The sequence below is a fragment of the Triturus cristatus genome, chromosome 8 (genome assembly GCF_964204655.1).
Source record: "Triturus cristatus chromosome 8, aTriCri1.1, whole genome shotgun sequence".
Classification (NCBI taxonomy): Eukaryota; Metazoa; Chordata; class Amphibia; order Caudata; family Salamandridae; genus Triturus; species Triturus cristatus.
Window position 1 is genome coordinate 1626713389 of NC_140591.1, and position 17161 is coordinate 1626730549.

The following is a 17161-nucleotide window of genomic DNA, read 5'->3' on the forward strand; positions in this document are numbered from 1 at the left end:
CGTGATGTATCTGCCGGCGTAAGGTTGGCGCAGTGCTGAAGTTGTGTCGCAAGCGCGACGCAACTTCAGCACTGTTCCAACCTACCCCATACCTAACATGGTTCGTCAAGCCTTACACCTGCTTCAAGCAGGCGCAGGGTTTTGACGCATCAGCGTTGGGAAAGTGACTCAGTGAAATCTTATAGATTTCACTGAGTCACTTTTCAGGGGCGTTCCTGCGACAGAACGCCCCCCCCTGCGTGGAAACGCCCACATGAAACCTGACGCAGGTTTCATGTGGCGCAGGGCTTTACACCGTGACGCATCTCCATAGATGCATCAAGATGTAAATAGGGCGCAACGTGACGCAGGGTTTACGCCGCCGCTGCGTCACAAAAGTGACGCAACGGCGGCGTAAATGTGGCGCAACTCCAACATAGATCTGCCCCCTAGTATGTAGTACATAGAATATTTGCCCTGTTTGAAACTTTTGCTGCAGAGCCAAAGAACTTATGTGGAACATGCGGAACACAAGTCGCCAACTGTCTCCTGCACACAGAGTAATTCTTCCATAAGATGTATAATGTGTTCAATACTTCTGCACTCCTATGATGCATTTGGAGCACATCTGATTTGTAATTACTCCTATTCATTAGCTGGACACAGGCTGAACAAAATTAGGTAGAAAGGTAATATAGTAGTTACCCACCACTATGTAAACTATAAAACAAACGAACACACTCATTTGATGAGCACTTTAAGATTTAGGAGTGAAAATGTATTCTAATGGCCATTGTCCGATACTGTGGCTTGTGGTGCTTGGGTCCAGTGCCTGCAGTGCTTAAAGTTACAATGTGGGTACAAACAACACTTCTGCCGGGTTTCATGTGTCTATGTAAATGTACTATACATTGCAAGGGGGAGGGGGAGTCAAATCCTGTGGACTAAACAGAGAACAGTAGATTAAGAGACATATAGGTGGTAAATGGTATGAAGGAATGGATTTGATGTATGGTTCATATTTAGCCAATGATCCTTGCACACAGATTAGTGCAGAGGTAAAGAAGACAGGTTCATCAGGGATTGCGTGTTCGCATGTGTCAACTGATCGCTAATTGCGCCTGCTCTGGGGAAAATACAGTGGTAAACTGTTTAGAATGGGTACAAACAAAAGTGTGCGTTATTCCCAATTTTGGCACCAGACTGTGAATCAGGCAGAAAAACCTGTACTGTGCAGTTTTTGTACTCGAATTTTGACCTAGCCTTTAAATTACCTACTACAGGATACTAGAAAACAACCGCAGAAATATATTCCATGCTTTCTAATTAACAGATGTAAGGGGGACACCTGCAGTTATAATCAAGTGACAACACTGCAATCAGACGTCGAAGAGTCCTCACACACACTGAGTGACAGGCTTCATTATAAGACCCCTCCTGGCCCCAGTCTGGGCAATCTTGGTAGCGTGCTACTACCCTCATGAAGGGGAGCTCATGAGGTGTTATCAGGACAAAGAACATGTCTGGTGCTTCCTGAAAAACATTTGTGGGTGTTATATGGGGGAGTTGGATTGCATAGGAGAACGTTTACGAGCTAAAACTACCTATTGGTTGAACTCAGAAACTGTATTGTATCCCAAATGGTAGGGAAGAAAAGGGATTAGTTCTACCTGCACAGAAAGGCCGACATGTTTCTGCCCAGAAGACACCGTCATCTGTGTACAGGCATTCATCAGGAGCATGTAACCCTCTGCTATAAAAAAACATAAAGTGCAAAAAAGGTAAAGGGTAATTAATACATGTTACCTCATTCCTCCTCTCTGTACTGCCCTTTTCATTACGCATCTGCCCTCTGGCAGCGTACAGAATAACTCGACTGTCAACCTTTAAAAACAAGCATTTGTAAAGTCTATAGGTCCGATCTTGACGATCTGGTTTGATGGTTACATTTTTTCAAACATTTTCGATTATTGCAATCTTATGTCACAAAATTAAAAGAAGAAAAGGGAAGATGTGTTGATCATAAGCCTGCAATGAAAATGTTAAAATTAACAAATAACCTTTCAATATAATTTCAATAGACCTGCATGGGTGCTTCCCAGTAAGTGTTTTGTAGAACCAGAATTAAACCTCATTTTAGTTTGAATATACATCTCAGAAAAATATTATTATTGGTAAAAAGAAGGGGTACTATTGGCTTTTAACTACTGTAACCTGTAACATATAAAAAAAAACAACTATGCCACCGAAGTGCACTTCTTTTGAGGTCAAGTCTCGACAGCGCTTGCGCTATCTGCAAGACCTGTTGTATCTCTTCTGTGGGCTTTTGGCACACCCACCATTGGTTGTTATATGTGGCATTCAGAAATGCTGGCTTGTTATTGGTTAATTTGTGTAAATGTCCCTCCTTTATGTGCTGAGTTCCCTCCCCAGTGATTTCCCTAAGAGAATATTTTTGTTGTTCATCACACTGTACAGCGTTTGCTTGCCTCTCCTCTCATATAGCTATTGCAGGTTTAGCGTTGTTTATAACAACATAAACAAAAGCGGTCTTCCACACTCGTTGTTTTCTTTAGGGTTGGCTCGTTATTGCATTGCTCCCGCACTGTGTATTGCTCCCCCACCCTCCATGCACATTGTTTATTGCATTGCTCCCGCACTGTGTATTGCTCCCCCCACCCTCCCTGCACATTGTTTATTGCATTGCTCCTGCCTGTGTATTGCTCCCCCCACCCTCCCTGCACATTGTTTATTGCATTGCTCCTGCCTGTGTATTGCTCCCCCCACCCTCCCTGCACATTGTTTATTGCATTGCTCCTGCCTGTGTATTGCTCCCCCCACCCTCCCTGCACATTGTTTATTGCATTGCTCCTGCCTGTGTATTGCTCCCCCCACCCTCCCTGCACATTGTTTATTGCATTGCTCCTGCCTGTGTATTGCTCCCCCACCCTCCCTGCACATTGTTTATTGCATTGCTCCTGCCTGTGTATTGCTCCCCCCACCCTCCCTGCACATTGTTTATTGCATTGCTCCTGCCTGTGTATTGCTCCCCCACCCTCCATGCACATTGTTTATTGCATTGCTCCCGCACTGTGTATTGCTCCCCCCACCCTCCCTGCACATTGTTTATTGCATTGCTCCTGCCTGTGTATTGCTCCCCCCACTCTCCCTGCACATTGTTTATTGCATTGCTCCTGCCTGTGTATTGCTCCCCCCACCCTCCCTGCACATTGTTTATTGCATTGCTCCTGCCTGTGTATTGCTCCCCCCACCCTCCCTGCACATTGTTTATTGCATTGCTCCTGCCTGTGTATTGTTTGCCTCACGCCCGTTGTTTTTTGTATTGCTGCCATGCCGTATAATGCTTGCCCCCGTCCATTGTTTATTGTGCTGCACTCACGTTGTATAGTGCTTGCCAACTATCAGGGGCGGATGCTCTGTCTTCACAAGGGCTGGGCGTATACCACTCTATGACCCCGTCACCGGACCAGGAAAAGACCTGTCAGTTGGTGTATTTTTAAGTCGAGCAATCGAGACCTCTTGTATTTACTTTAGTATATACTTATTATATACTTATATGTGTATGTACTTTGTGGGCTCTGAAGATCAGCCCAAGGACTTGTCTGCTTCCGCTTAGGGACTTTTTTTTCTGTTCAACTTCCTCTATTTAACTGACTTGATAGAAAACGACCAGCAGAGGTCAGTAAAATACCAGAATCACTTTAACATTCTTTAGATTGCAGTCCATAGAAATTGTCTTTCTCGAGCACCGGGAGACAATATTTTCTTTTTCAAATCTTGTATTTTCAGTGATATGACCACCAAAGGTCCTGATTTCATATTAAAAACAGAGTTTTGGACTATACCATTTCCTACTGAAAGGCAATGTTCCTCTCCATGTGTTCCGATACGTGGTGTGTCACCGAGTTTGGTGCTTACTTTTCCTCCCTGTTAAACAACAGTAGAGGTTTCTGCACCCAGGCTAATGTGCTGCATAGCTAAATACATATAAGGTCCCAAAGGCGAGACCGATTGCATTGAAAATGCTTGTTTTTTATATAGCGCGATCTTCATCCGTAAGTATTGGAGCACTTTATATGGTCACCAGATACGATACACAAGGACACAATTATTTCTGGTCAATGCGGGGAGATAAAGTTATTCTTGAAGCCTGAGTGGGCGTTGCCAAGGCTGCTTACCTGTGTGACGTTAGTTGCCCTGGAGCCAATGATGCCATGCGGTGATGGTGCAGGGCCCATGGCCGAGCAGGTTCTTGCCTGGACCGGGGCATTGCCCTGGTGCAGCTGCTAGAGGCACGGCCTTCTGAGAGGATGCGTTTCCTGGAGAAGCTCTTAGGGGAATGGCCCAGGGCAAGTCGGAGGTGGCGCGCACTAAGCAGGCTCTGTGGTACCTGTGGCAGGTGCCTTACATCCAGCGGTGAAGGGGCTGAGGAGAGAGGGGAGCCCGGGTGTAGTTCCTCAGAGCATGCATTAGTTCTTTGTTTATTGTTGCATGTTTGTAAAGTGCCTCTCTCGACCCCTAGTCTTACACGCATGTGAAATCCGAGCCGCAGTCCCTGGTGTTTTTAATGGTTTGGCACACGGGCAGCACGTTACAAATTTAACACAGTTCTCAAGTTGTCAGCTATGTCTGACAAATACACGAAAAACCCCACCCTTACCAGCCCTGTATAAGTCAATCGGACTTTAATGTTGGATTATTTGCAGATGTTTGCCTTGTTATCTTGACTTTGGTTGGCACATCTTATCCCAAAGCATTCCGCCTTTTTCCCACTGAAACTCACCACCTTTCAATACATTTAAAAACACAACAAACAACTGATGACATCGCTGGCCAAACGCTCTTTCTACAAACCATACGACCTTATCCATTTGAATACCAGTGTGTCTCTCTATATTTATTCTAGGGACTTTCTCACATGAAGAGCGCTCCGTACATTTAACTAGGTTCCCCAGGTCCAAAGTAGGGGCATGGCTCTGATTTTTTAAGAGTGGGGGGCGGGGAGGGGGGGGGGGTCTTGCCACACGAAGAGCACGCCAAAATGTAAACACAGTCCATAAATAGAGCATTCAATCCCACACAAGTGAGCAACTCTACAATACACCGTCTGTGGCACAATGCATATGTATGTTATTCATGTAAAGTGTTCTTTGGAAAGAAGGGGACCCCTACAACTAATGAACTTGCTATACGTAGGGAAAAAGACCAGGTAGGTAAAGAACTATAACAAGTGGGTAAATATCCAAAGTAGTATATATCCGAAATGGATCATGAAATGTAACCACTTAAGTGCTAGTCATATAGACAAAAAACCTTGATTAGAAAAATGCTTTTATTTCTTCATTTGATATTCTTTTTGTATATTATTCAATCTAGGTTTGATATAGCGTATAGCACTAAAATATATAACAGTATGTACAAGTCAGCAAACAAAATACAATAAAGTTAATTCAGAAAAAGGAAAATAAGGAAAATACACACACTATGTATATATATTGATATCAGACATCAAAAAACAGAAAAACTAAATGGACATGTAAATAATAAACACAATGCGGTAGATGGGGACTACGCGCGTTTCGGCATAACAGCCTTCATCAGGAAAACCGTCTATTGCGCTGACACTGAAATAAATGTATATATATATTAAAACAACATATAAGAGAGTGGTTACATTCCAACGGTTAATATACATATGCACCATATTTTTAAACAATTTATATCCAATATTCACAAAAAAGACTAAAACTATACAGTCTAAAACAGGACAGAACAGATATAAAAAATCACATACAATATTCAAATGGACACCTTAGGTTGATGATGCCTTATCTGATAATAAATGAAAAAAGAGAGAAAAAAGAAAGAAATTTACATGATCCACAAGGGATACAGCGTATCTAAGCTAGAAGTCATTCCGTTGATTATATACATATATACAATCTCTTTATCATTCTTGAATAACTATTTACATTTACTGTGATACAAAAGTCCTATCTATACATGGCTAGTTATTTACAAAGATAAAGAGTACATAAACAAGTGAAGGAAGAAAAGATAAAAGGGATTATAGTGAAAAAACAGTAAGAATAATGAAGAGTAAATGTTCAGAAACAAGGGTCAAAACAAATAAAGATCATGAACTGATATCGCTCACGGGTCCAACAAAAACAGTCACAAATTACTTATAAATTCAGGGGGTGAAAAGAGGGTAGATTCACTTACTAAGTAGCAGGGTGTAAGAAGCTGGATAATTCTTGGCTTTGGTTTAGACAGGGGTAGCCTAGTCAAAAACGATAAATTTCAGAGGTTCTCACTAATTAGAGAAAACATAGAATACATGTAGTAGGGTAACTAGATATTTACTGTTGTGTTAATTTGGTCAAGCCCAAGTATACAAGTGCCTAGAAAAACATCCTACTGTACTCACTTAGGTAAAATGCAAATACGATGATATATAACACGACGCTCCACGACTCATAGGGTGTACGTCTCTTCCCGAGTCGGCTATCTCAGTACACGCCAACTCAACAGACAGCAAAAACTAAAAAAGAAGGAGAGTAATGGCCATAATAATACCCATGTGTATGATACCTAGGTAGATAGCCAGCTAATGGCAAGGATATAAAAAATCGATGGCTACTTACTAAAGATTCGTTTCATTTCGATTCTTACACGATAATAGATCTAATCAGTGCTGGCTGTAAAAACGTCTGTCTGCATGAACTTATTCGGGGATCAAGGATGCAGAAAATTACGCAAGCGTTGCCCAAGTGTATCTAAGAATGAGATAAAATAAAGATGAGCAAAGTAGGGGTTATACGAATAGCTCTAGCAGAGGGGTTCTTACTCCTAGAAAGGGCCATGGTAACATACCTAATACTCGCTCGAAATGGTGCTGTGAATGGCTCCCAAAGCTCAAATGTGGACGGCGCTGTCAACTATTCCTCTGGTGTTAGACCATTTATATACCGGCCGATAAGCGCGCCAAACACTCAAATTGGTTACGCTAATCGGAGACAGGTGGCGATACTCCGCAACACACATACCGATACTTCAGGTCAAAGGAATAAACATAGAAAGCGGACCATAGCGTGGAGAGGCTAAACTCATGTGTTCAAGATGGCGCTGCCCATGGTATGTCCGGGTAGTAGATTAGAAGAGAGACAACACTTCCAAATTGGATTAAAGAAATAAGATAGAGACCGGGACCGCAACAGACACCAAAGACTAAGGTGCACAACACCAAAGGGTCCCTACATGTAACGATGTCGATGAAATGCAACACAGATAACGATACTTCAGGTCAATAAAAAATAAACATGGAAAGCAGACCATCGCGTGGAGAAGCTAAACTTATGTATTCAAGATGGCGCTGCCCATGGTATGTCCCAATGATAGATTAAAGGAGGGACAATAATTCCAAATTGGGTATAAGAAATAAGCTAGAAAAACGGGACCATAACAAACACCAAAGACTGGGGTGTACAACACCAAAAGGTCCCTCCACGTGGCGATGTCAACAAAAAGCACCTCCACATTGATAAAAGTACTGTTAGAGAATTGATGCTCGACCACATACAATGGATCACACAAATGCGGGTGCCATCTTGGGAGAAACAGAGAGTCAAAATGCTCATGTGGGATTTCTGGGAAAAAGGTGATCTCTACAAACAAACTAGAAAGTTAGTTAGAAGGGGCAAGATCATCAGAACAATGTAGTAGACCCCCCTGTACGTATAAGATATATAACTATACGTACATAAAGTAGTCCGTGCATGAGGACACAGAAATAAGATGGGCGAGACAAGATCTTCTAAAATGGTGCAATATACCCACCTGTGAGGGTTATACATATCAGGATGAATGGGAGGGTTATTAGGACTAGAATTAAATAATAGCCTGATCCCAAGGTATTTCCAAATTCAAGCCCTTTTTGACAGTATCCAAACTGAAAATCCAAAATACTTCACGTTTCTTTCGTATTTTATCCGAATTCATGCCTTCTTTAACAAGGATTTTTTCCAGGATAAACCATTGTATATCATCTTCAGTATGGTTGTTATCCAGAAAATGTGAAACCATGGGAGAGGTCATTTTTTTGGTCCTAACAGCGGACCTATGTTCGGTGAGTCTAATATTGAGGGACCTAGATGTTTCACCCACATATCCTTTGTTACAGGGGCATATTAGTAAATAAATGATATTTCTTGACTTACAGTTACTTATACCCTTCGACACAATGGTTTGTCCATTGAAAACAAGTTGTTTCGTTTCAATCGCTAGAGGGCAAACTTTACAAGTTCTGCACTTAAAGTTGCCCTCAATGGGGAGCATGCCTTCAATACTTCTCTGTATTGGCTCTTTTTGTACAGGCAAGCGAGATCTGACAATATGATCTTTGAGATTTCTATTTTTGCGATAAGCAAAAAGAGGTTTCTGTACACAATTTACCTTTGTTCTATTCACATTTAGAAGGTGCCAATTTGAGCAGATAATCTGACGAATTTGCTCGTTCAGGAGTGAATGACGAGTAACAAACACTAGGTCTGCTCCCTGTTTTTGTTTGGTGCCTTGTAGTAGGTGTTGACGATCGTAAAACCTCGCTCTTTTGTATGACTCTCTAACGAGTCTGTGAGGATAACCTCTATCAAGAAACTTCTTTTTCATGACTATGGATCTTTTGTCAAAATCTTCCAACTTGGTGCAATTCCGCCTAAGGCGCAGGAACTGGCCAAAAGGGATGCTGTTTTTTTGTTTCGTGGGGTGAAAGCTTTCGTAGTGCAACAAAGTGTTGCGAGCAGTGCTTTTTGTGAACAAATCGACATATAGTTGACCAAATTCGTGTTTGATGAATATATCCAAGAACTCTATTTGGATATTGCTTATTTGGGATGTGAATTTTAAATTAACATCACAGAGATTCAGCCACATGATGAATTCCTTCAGATTGTCTTCATTATCATCCCATATAAACACAATGTCGTCTATATATCGTGACCAGTGCAAAACAGATTCAAAGAATGGTGCCATCTCGTTAAAAATGAATTGTTGTTCGAAGTATGCCATGTAGATGTTCGCTACTGTAGGGGCGCAGGAAGCGCCCATACTGACTCCTTTTGTTTGCTTATAAAGCTCACCGCGAAATTCAAAGATGTTTTCATCAAGAATGATTTTCAGGCAGTCGATGATAAAATTAGTACTGCACTCAATGTCATAGAGTTCTATGAACCATTTTATAGCAGTAATTGCTCCTTCACCTGGTATATTAGAGTACAGACTTTCCACATCTAAGGTAACAAGCCATTGTCTCTTAGAGTTAAAAGAAGTACCTTCCATCAGATTGATTATATGTCGGGTGTCTTGGACATATCCAGGAATAGCATGAATGAATGGACGTAGCATGGAGTCCAAATATTTTGAGACCGGCTCAGTAATGGATCCGATGGTGGTAACAATGGGGCGAAAAGGTGGATCAATTTCATCCTTATGTACTTTGGGGGTGTCATATAGGCTAGCCAGTCTAGGGTTGTCTATGTTCATGTAGTCAAATTCTTTTTCGCAAATAAAACCATTTTGTAAAGCATTAGCGGTTAACCTGTAGATTTTATGTTTGATCTTTTGAGTAGGATTTCGAGTTATTTTAGTATAGAACCTACTGTCCATCAGCATATCCTCAATTTTACTTATATATTGGGCTGTATCCAATATTGCTATTCCACCCCCTTTATCACACATTTTTATGGTGATTTCAGGGGAATTTTTAAGTTTATTCAAACCCTCATATTCCTCAGTCGTCAAATTAAAGGAAGTTTTTGGGACATATTTGGTAGCGATGGTAAGTTTGTCAAATACCACTTTCTCAAAGATCCTAACCTCTGATGCAATTTGTTCTAGATTAGGAGTGAACATGGATTTAGGCGCTAAACCAGAGTGGTTTATATCAGGGGCCACATTTTCTATATTCGAGAAAAAGAATTTTAACCGAATCTTTCGAAAGAAAGCATTAAGGTCATTGAATAACTCAAACTTATTAAGGCCTGAATGTGGTACAAAAGATAATCCTTTTGAGAGGAGAGAAAATGATGCCTGACTGAGGCTAGATGTACTTAGGTTAAAGATGATTCACGTAAAGTGTGCCAATCTCATCTGCTATGCACAAGCACATGTTCCATCACAAATGCCGCACTCAACACCAGCCGGTCCGGCCTATCACCTGGAGTGAAATGTCTTCTTTACTTTACTGCCCCTTCAAACGTACCGCTTCCCATAGCAATGAACTAACACCTATCAAGCCCATCTCCAGCACCATTCTCATCCCTCACACAGTTGTTGACGTTTGACCCTGTTTGACGGCACTTACGAGGCGCTGCATGTCTCCCACAAACATCAGTCTGTCCCAGCATGCATGTCTCCCACAAACCTAAGTCTGTCCCAGCATGCATGTCTCCCACAAACATGTCTGTCCCAGCATGCATGTCTCCCACAAACCTCAGTCTGTCCCAGCATGCATGTCTCCCACAAACCTCAGTCTGTCCCAGCATGCCACAAACATCAGTCTGTCCCAGCATGCATGTCTCCCACAAACCTCAGTCAGTCCCAGCATGCCACAAACATCAGTCTGTCCCAGCATGCATGTCTCCCACAAACCTCAGTCAGTCCCAGCATGCCACAAACATCAGTCTGTCCCAGCATGCATGTCTCCCACAAACCTCAGTCTGTCCCAGCATGCATGTCTCCCACAAACCTGTCTGTCCCAGCATGCCACAAACATCAGTCTGTCCCAGCATGCATGTCTCCCACAAACCTGAGTCTGTCCCAGCATGCATGTCTCCCACAAACCTCAGTCTGTCCCAGCATGCCACAAACATCAGTCTGTCCCAGCATGCATGTCTCCCACAAACCTCAGTCTGTCCCAGCATGCATGTCTCCCACAAACCTCAGTCTGTCCCAGCATGCCACAAACATCAGTCTGTCCCAGCATGCATGTCTCCCACAAACCTCAGTCTGTCCCAGCATGCATGTCTCCCACAAACCTCAGTCTGTCCCAGCATGCCACAAACATCAGTCTGTCCCAGCATGCATGCTCCCACAAACCTCAGTCTGTCCCAGCATGCCACAAACATCAGTCTGTCCCAGCATGCATGTCTCCCACAAACCTCAGTCTGTCCCAGCATGCATGTCTCCCACAAACCTCAGTCTGTCCCAGCATGCCACAAACATCAGTCTGTCCCAGCATGCATGTCTCCCACAAACCTCAGTCTGTCCCAGCATGCCACAAACATCAGTCTGTCCCAGCATGCATGTCTCCCACAAACCTCAGTCTGTCCCGGCATGCATGTCTCCCACAAACCTCAGTCTGTCCCAGCATGCCACAAACATCAGTCTGTCCCAGCATGCATGTCTCCCACAAACCTCAGTCTGTCCCAGCATGCATGTCTCCCACAAACCTCAGTCTGTCCCAGCATGCCACAAACATCAGTCTGTCCCAGCATGCATATCTCCCACAAACCTCAGTCTGTCCCAGCATGCATGTCTCCCACAAACATCAGTCTGTCCCAGCATGCGGGGGTGGATGAGGAAAGTGCTGTGAAGCTGTTGATGCCCCCAAGACTTTTGGCTCTTTTGGGAACACTTTACTATGGAGTGGGTGCTACCAGGGCCGGACTGACTACCGGGCGTCTTGGAATTCTGCCGAGCAGGGGGCTGATTTCACTGCGGTGGGGGCTGATTTCGTTCATGGAGACCTGCGTGTACTTCAAAATAATTAAAGCAAAACGAATTTCGTTCAGTACACGCAGGTCCCCATCAACGAAATCAGCCCCCAGCTCAGCAGCATTCCAAAACGCCCGGTAGTCAGTCCGGCCCTGGGTGCTACAGGATGGAGAGAGGCCTGCTGTGACAAGGCAGAGGTGATAAAGGCTGCTTTGGCACTAGAATGTAATTTACCATACAGGTATATATATTTTTTCAAGCAAATAACTTTGAAAGCATAAAGTACAGAGTCAAAATATTCACCAATGTATTAAACACAATCTTTTTGGGATCCCAAACAATTGTTTTTCGTTTAGTAAGTGTAGGAAGCTGGCTCTGTATATACTATACCAAAGTAACGTATAGTGTGCACAGAGTCCAGTGGATCCCCAAAGGTATAGCAGAGGTTAAATTAGATAATCGCTAACAGCTCTCTTTGTGGTAGTGTGGTCAATCAAGGAATTTGTATCGCGCACTACTCACCCGGAAGGGTCTCAAGGCGCTTGGGGGAGGGGGTCTGCTACTGCTCGAACAGCCAGGTCTTGAGCTGTTTCCTGAAGGCGAGGTGGTCCTGGGTCAGCCGCAGGTGGACGGGCAGGGAGTTCCATATCTTAGCCGCCAAATAGGAGAAGGATCTTCCTCCGGCGGTGGCTCTCTGGATGCGAGGGACGACGGCGAGGGCGAGGTTCGCGGATCGTAGCTGTCGGGCTGGCGTGTAGAAGGTCAGGCGGTCGTTGAGGTACCTTGGGCCCAGGTCGTGGAGGGATTTGTGTGCGTGGGTGAGGAGTCTGAACATGATCCTCTTGTTGACAGGGAGCCAGCGCAGGTCTCTCAGGTGGCTCGAGATGTGGCTGCGTCGGGGGGCGTCCACGATGAGACGGGCTGAGGCGTTCTGGATAGGCTGAAGTCTTTTCTGAAGCTTGGCTGTTGTACCGGCGTAGAGGGTGTTTCCGTAGTCTAGTCTGCTGGTGACGAGGGCCTGGGTGACAGTCTTCCTGGTCTCGGTCGGGATCCATCTGAAGATCTTGCGGAGCATGCGGAGGTTGTGGAAGCAAGATGAGGAGACGGCGTTGACTTGTCTGGTCATCGATAGGGAGGAGTCCAGGATGACGCCCAAGTTGTGTGCGTGGTCCGTTGGCTTGGGTGCGGTGCCCAGGGCCGGGGGCCACCAGGAGTCGTCCCATGCGGAGGGCGACGGTCCCAGGATGAGGACTTCTGTCTTGTCCGTGCTCAACTTCAGGCGGCTGATGTTCATCCATTCGGCGACATCTTTCATCCCTTCGTGTAGGTCGGTTTTGGCGGTGTCGGGGTCTCTGGTGAGGGAGAGAATCAGCTGGGTGTCATCGGCGTAGGAAATGATGTTGAGGTTGTGTTGGCGTGCGATGGCAGCGAGGGGTTTCATGTAGATGTTGAAGAGAGTGGGGCTGAGCGATGATCCTTGCGGGACGCCGCAGATGACTTCGGTGGCCTCAGAGCGGAACGGAGGGAGGCGTACTCTCTGTGTTCTGCCGGAGAGGTATGAGATGATCCATTCCAGAGCAATCCCCTGGATGCCGGTGTCGTTGAGGCGTTGGACTAGGGTGCGGTGGCAGACAGTGTCAAATGCTGCGAAGAGGTCAAGGAGGATGAGTGCCGCTGTTTCACCTTTGTCGAGCAGGGCTCGGATGTCGTCGGTGGCTGCGATGAGGGCGGTCTCGGTGCTGTGGTTGGCTCTGAATCCGGATTGCGATGGGTCGAGGGATCCGTTCGTCTCGAGGAAGGCGGCCAGCTGCTTGTTGACGACCTTCTCGATGACTTTGGCAGGGAATGGAAGAAGCGAGATAGGGCGGAAGTTCTTGAGGTCGGTCGGGTCCGCAGTTGGTTTCTTCAGTAGTGCGCTGAGTTCGGCGTGCTTCCAGCTCTCCGGGAAGGTGGCTGTGTCGAAGGAGGCGTTGATGATGTCTCGGAGGTGGGGTGCGATGGTAGAGGCGGCCTTGTTGAAGACATGGTGGGGGCATGGGTCGGTCGGAGATCCGGAGTGGATGGTGTTCATCATGCGTGTCGTGTCTTCGAGGGTCACTTTGGTCCATGTCTGGAGGATAGCGGCGGGGTGCGTAGGTTCGGTCGATGGGTGCGGGTGTGGAGCGCCGAAACTGTTGTGGATGTCGGCGATCTTGCGGTGGAAGTACGAGGCGAGGGAGTCGCAGAGGTCCTGCGAGGGAGTGATGTCGTTGTTGCCGGTGCTGGGGTTGGAGAACTCCTTGACGATGTTGAAGAGCTCCTTGCTGTCATGGGCGTTCTTGTCCAGTCGTTCCTTCAAAGATTTCTTCTTGGTGGTGCGGATGAGCTGGTGATGTATGCGGGTGGCGAGTTTGAGGGCGGTCATGTTGTCGGTGGTCTTGTCGAGGAGACAGGCCTTCTCGAGGGTGCGGCAGGCCTTCTTGGAGTCCTTGAGTTCGTCGGTGAACCAGGGGGCCTTCTTGCTTCTGGGCCTGGTGAGTGGGTTCTTTAGTGGGGCGAGGTCGTTGGCACAGGAGGTCAGCCATTGCGTGAGGTCGAGGGCTGCTGTGTTAGGGTCCGTTGTCCTGACAGGTGGGTTCTGGCTGAGGGAGGTGGTGAGCTGGTCGACGGTGATCTTGCTCCAGTTTCTGTGGGGAACCTGCTTCGGGTGGTGCTGGACCTTGTTCTTCTTGAAGCTGAAGTGGACGCAGCTGTGGTCAGTCCAGTGGAGTCCGGTGCAGTGGCTGAAGGTGATGTGCTTGCTGGATGAGAAGAGGGGGTCGAGCGTGTGGCCGGCGTAGTGGGTGGGGGTGTTGACCAGTTGCTGGAGTCCGAGGTTGGCGAGGTTGTCCAGCAGGGTGGTCGTGTTGCGGTCGTTGTGGTTCTCCAGGTGGAAGTTGAGGTCTCCGAGGAGGATGTAGTCGGTGGAGGGGAGGGCGTGAGGGCTGATGAAGTCCGTGATGTCTTCGCAGAACTGTGCGCGAGGTCCCGGGGGTCTGTAGATGAGGGTGCCTCTGAGGGTAGTCTTGGGGTCGGTGTGGATCTGGAAGTGCAGGTATTCGGCGGTGTTGAATGCGTCGGTGGAGTCAGTCGAGATGCGAATGGTGCTTTTGTGAGCGATGGCGATGCCCCCTCCGGTCTGGTTGTTGCGATCCTTCCTGATGATCTTGTAGCCGTCCGGGATGGCTATGGCGGTGTCGGGGGCTGAGGAGTCGTTCATCCAGGTTTCCGTGAGGAAGGCGACGTCTGGAGATGCGGTGTCGAGGAGGTTCCAGAGTTCCACGGCGTGTCTGTGGATGGAGCGGGTGTTGATCAGGATGCACTTGAGGTGGTTGCTGTTGTCCGTCTTGGTGGGCGTGGTGCTTGTTCGGAGGCAGGAGAAGTTGCAGGATCGGCAGATGAAGGGTCCATGGGTGCGTCGCGGGGACGCTTGGTAGCATCCGGGGGCTCGGGCGGTTTTGAGTGCGATGAGCGTAGCGAAGTCGTAGGTCCTGCGGGGGGCTGGCGGGCGCGGGGGCCAGGGGGTCTGGCGCTGGGCGCGGTCCAGGCGCGGACGGGCGCAGACGGGCTTACCTTTGGCGCACCTTCGGCGCTCAGTCGGCGCTCCCACTGCGCGCGTCCGCTGCGCGGTCGCGGAGGGGGTGACATAAATAAGGAGCCGGGAGGGAGGGTCAGCGGGAGGCGGGAGCGGGGTGGCCAATGGGCAGGGAGGGGGGGCGGGCCGGAGGTGGAGGCGGGAGTGGGAGGAGGCGCCTGGGGCAGCGGCGGCGGGAAAAACGGCGGGAAGCGGCGGAGCAGGCAGGAAGTCACCCGGTGCCCAGCGGAGGTCAGCAGGTAGGAGGAGTGAAGGCAGCGGCGTGAGGAGCGGCCAGGAGGCAGCAGGCGTTACCTGGAAGGCGGGAGGCGGTATCCGGAGGCAGGCAGCGGCGTCAGGTAAGTGGCGGGAAAAAGATGCGGAGATCAGGCGTCAGGCAGCGGAGGCAGGTAAGTGGCAGAGCAGTGGCGGGGAGCGTCCGTTCTGTGAGGCACAGGAGGTCGCACTGGACAGTCCGCGGGGTCCCCCTTAAATAAGGAGCCGGGAGGGAGGGTCAGCGGGAGGCGGGAGCGGGGTGGCCAATGGGCAGGGAGGGGGGGCGGGCCGGAGGTGGAGGCGGGAGTGGGAGGAGGCGCCTGGGGCAGCGGCGGCGGGAAAAACGGCGGGAAGCGGCGGAGCAGGCAGGAAGTCACCCGGTGCCCAGCGGAGGTCAGCAGGTAGGAGGAGTGAAGGCAGCGGCGTGAGGAGCGGCCAGGAGGCAGCAGGCGTTACCTGGAAGGCGGGAGGCGGTATCCGGAGGCAGGCAGCGGCGTCAGGTAAGTGGCGGGAAAAAGATGCGGAGATCAGGCGTCAGGCAGTGGAGGCAGGTAAGTAGCAGAGCAGTGGCGGGGAGCGTCCGTTCTGTGAGGCACAGGAGGTCGCACTGGACAGTCCGCGGGGTCCCCCTTAAATAAGGAGCCGGGAGGGAAGGTCAGCGGGAGGCGGGAGCGGGGTGGCCAATGGGCAGGGAGGGGGGGCGGGCCGGAGGTGGAGGCGTGAGTGGGAGGAGGCGCCTGGGGCAGCGGCGGCGGGAAAAACGGCGGGAAGCGGCAGAGCAGGCAGGAAGTCACCCGGTGCCCAGCGGAGGTCAGCAGGTAGGAGGAGTGAAGGCAGCGGCGTGAGGAGCGGCCAGGAGGCAGCAGGCGTTACCTGGAAGGCGGGAGGCGGTATCCGGAGGCAGGCAGCGGCGTCAGGTAAGTGGCGGGAAAAAGATGCGGAGATCAGGCGTCAGGCAGCGGAGGCAGGTAAGTGGCAGAGCAGTGGCGGGGAGCGTCCGTTCTGTGAGGCACAGGAGGTCGCGCAGTTAGGCTTATCAGGAGGGTGTGTTAAGCATTTAGAATATTCACTCAATCAAGGCTGATGGCACACACTCAGAGGCAGGATCCAGACCAATGATGTAAGTATAAAAAGGTATTCCTAGAACCAAGCAGGACTTGGCACAGGTAAGTAGGATATACTTTAAAATGCAAAACTTTACAAGAAAATGCAATTCTGGTTGAAATTGAAATTGTTACAAGTATGAATTTGCTTTTAAAGGTTTAGAATACATAGAAATTACTTTGGAGTACTTTTGGATTATGTTTTAGTTACTTTTACTACGCGGGTGATATACCTAGATATCACACCGTGAATCTTACAAAAGACAGGTAAGTATGTCAGTTTTTAGTACAAGGAAAGTTACTTTGGTTTTCGTACATAAAGTCAGTTTAACACTTAGAAAATATTTGGAACAAAAATCATAACATTAGTTCCTATGGGAGAAAAGAAGGTTATCGGTTTGCAGGTAAGTAAAAGACCTGCAAGAATAGTTTTTGGGGGTTAGAACAAGGTTCCCCAAGGTTCAGTTAGGCACTC